Source organism: Adiantum capillus-veneris, chromosome 28 (assembly GCF_014529385.1).
Source record: "Adiantum capillus-veneris isolate H3 chromosome 28, ASM1452938v2, whole genome shotgun sequence".
NCBI classification, from domain to species: Eukaryota; Viridiplantae; Streptophyta; class Polypodiopsida; order Polypodiales; family Pteridaceae; genus Adiantum; species Adiantum capillus-veneris.
Genome location: NC_140958.1, coordinates 103,142,074 through 103,145,306, shown reverse-complemented (window position 1 = coordinate 103,145,306; position 3,233 = coordinate 103,142,074). Strand labels below are relative to the sequence as shown.

The window sequence follows — 3,233 nt, the reverse complement described above, 5'->3', positions numbered from 1 at the left end:
TTCGAAATGCTAGGTAGATTAGGTAGATAAAGGCCTCGAGCTCAAACATAAGTTTGAGCTCCTAGGTAGACGGTAGATATTGACATGGAGCTCGAACTTAAGTTTGAGTTGCTAGGTTGATAAAGGCATGAAGTCTAACTTCAGTTCTAGTTGAGAGAGAGAGAGAGAGAGAGAGAGAGAGAGAGAAGCATCAGGGACATGTGCCACTTAGAACACGTGAGCACATAGAAGATGGCGACAAGGCCAGCAAACAAGGCTAACAAAGAGCTTCAGCCAACAAAAACTTGACGAGAAGCTCCACCCTGATTAGAGCTCTTGTGCATGGTACTAGTGCTGTTAGCTAGTTATCAGAGTGCTGCACGGCACCCACAAGCACATATGGTCTTCAATGAACCCTCCTCCCGATCTAGTCTCGACTGCCAAGATTGTATTATCAAGCTGCCCCGTCATACTACTGACGTAGATGACGGTAGTTCTAATGCAGTAGCTCCCCTCTCCGTTCAGCTTTGAGAGTCCCTTCCTTCATGTTAATGGTAGTGTGGATGTCTGTAAATAAGCTCCTTATCCCTGTCCAGCTTCGACAATCCCAGCCCCCTTTGTGCGCACGTAGGCAAACAACGGCCACTAGAGAGAGGAAACCTGTGTTGGGGCATTGCACAAGTGCAAGCGGTGGGGTGAACCTCTATTATCGTGCGTCATGTGGTCCATGCAGACAACCTGCCAAGATTTTCCGACTGCACGGTTCAAGGGTGACAAGGGTTAGGGTATTTCCAAGGTAAGCTAAGGCGGCAGATTGAGCAAAGGAAGCAGCTTGTCCAAGATCAGTATGCCCTCTATGGTTGTCTCCAAGCAAAGCAGAGAAACAAAAAATTCTTTCTGCTTGCACATCCCGTTCCTAGCTTCTACAGCATCCGACTCCCTCCTCGTGGCTCTGTTTAAGAAGGAGAAGAAAACACCCACCCTTACTGCAAACGTGTATGGAAAAGAGTACAACGTTTTTGAAAAAGGGAGAAGGTTTCCAACACTTGCGCACAAGGGTGATCATGGCTATGAGGGAGCTGAGCTGCAACCTATACGTATGCATTAGGAGTTGTAGAGTCATGGATCGATGAACGGAATGCCCCATTCCCCTGCCGTGTTCTATGTTTGAATTTCAAATTAAAGTGCACTTTTTGCAGCGTGATGTGTTCTTTTCCATTTAAAAAATCTTGTTTTATGTTTTCTTTAGGTTAGGATATAAGTCATTTGAATTCACACTTGGCCTTTGCTTTGGACTCCCGCTTGAAGCGTTGGAAGATAATAGTTGGACCTCAACGTCAAGTTCTAGCTTGAGTCAAGTTGAACCTAGAACTCAACATTGAGTGCAAGATAAAGCATGCATGCTTTAGCACTTGGACCTCAACCTTCAACCTTGAGCTCAAGATGGAGAACCAAAATTCGAACGTCAAGACCGTCATGGATACAGATGTCTACAAATGCATGGCCTCATTTGTAAGTTTTGTGTAAACTCTTTTTATTGTTTTTGTAGAACGGAAAGACTAGCCACATGGTGGGAAAATATGCATGCAAGCACAATGTTTTGAAAGAAGAATGCTTAACATCCAAGGGTCGGTGAAATGTTTAGCTCCTTTATGCAAACAACTATCCTCAAGGATTCATAGTATAGAACAACATATGGCCTCAAAAATAATTAGTGAAGCTTGAAATACATTTGTTCATCATTGGTGCGCATACATTCAAGACAATAAGCTTTTAGCCAAAAATATGCATACATCATTCAACCATCAACCTTCTTGCATAAGCGTACATCATTCAAACACTAACCTTCATGCATGGGGGTACATCATGCAAAAAAGAATCTTCATTTAGAGCTTTAGGAAAACACAAAATGCATCTTACACCGATGTTCATTTCCTCAAGGAAACATGAAAGATTATCTCTTTTTTTGCACATTTTTCCTCAAACATCTTCTCACCTTAAGTTAGTCTCTTGAACTCCTTTGCAGCTAGCAAAAGGTTTACTTAACCTCATGACATCTTTGTGCCTACCAAGGATATAAAATAACATCGCCAGGCTCAAACTTAACTTTGAGCCTTTGACTACATATAGTAGTGTAGCACTAACCATGCAAGGCTTCCTTGTGGGGACCAATGGCAAAAGGCTCGAACTTAAGTTCGAGCCTTGCCTACTAATGCTAGTCTAGCACTACCATGCAATGCCATCTTCATGACATCCTTGTGGCTACCAAGGACATAGAACAACACTTTTAAGCTTGAACTTAAATTTGAGCCTCACGGGCATATGGTAGCGTAACACTACGGTGCAAGGCTAGCCTCATGACATCCTTGTGGCTACCAAAGGCATAGAATAACACCTTTAGGCTCAAACTCAAGTTTGAGCCTAAACTGCATATGCTTGTGTATTAGTAGGTTGCAAGGCTAGCCTCATGACATCCTTGTGGCTACCAAAGGCATTGAATAACACCTTCAATAGGCGAACTCAAGTTCGAGCCTAAACTGCATATGCTTGTGTATTAGTAGGCCAGGGTGCAAGTCTGACCTCATGAAATCTTTGTGGGTGCCAAGGAGGGCAAGAATCTCAAATGTCCCCTGCATATGCTAGTACAACACTATTCTGCAAGGCTAGGCTCATGAAATCCCCATGGGCTACCAAGGGCATATAACAACACCTTTAAGTTTGAACTTAAGTTCTCCCCTTAAGAGCATATGCTAGTGTATGGCTAGCATATAGGATGGTTTTCATGACGTCCTTGTGACTACCAAAGGCAAGAGGCTTGAACTTAAGTTTGAGCCTCACATGCGTATGCTAGTGTAGCACTAACATGCAAGACTAGCTTCATGATATCCTCTTGGTTAGATTCATGACATCCTCCTAGCTACCAAGGGCACATATTAGCACATTTAGGCTTGAACTTAACTTTGAGCATACATTGGATATGCTAGTGTAGCACTAGGGTGCAATGCTAGCCTCATGACATTGTTGAGGCTGCTACCAAGGGCATAGAGCAACCGCTTTAGGCTAAAACTTAAGTATAAGCCTCGCATGCATATGCTACAAGGCACTAGACTGAAAGGCTATCCTCATGACATCCTTGTGGCTACCAACGATATAGAATAACACCTTTAGGCTCAAACTTAATTTCGAACTTCAATTGCATATGCTAGTGTAGCACTATCATGCAAGATTAGCCTCATGAAATACTTGTCACTACC

General features: G+C 43.1%; 1 pseudogene; it reads left to right on the top strand.

The window, feature by feature from the left end:
* The first annotated feature begins 244 nt into the window (after nt 1-244).
* LOC147421002 (uncharacterized) lies at nt 245-779 on the top strand (annotated as a pseudogene).
* The last annotated feature ends 2,454 nt before the right edge of the window (nt 780-3,233 follow it).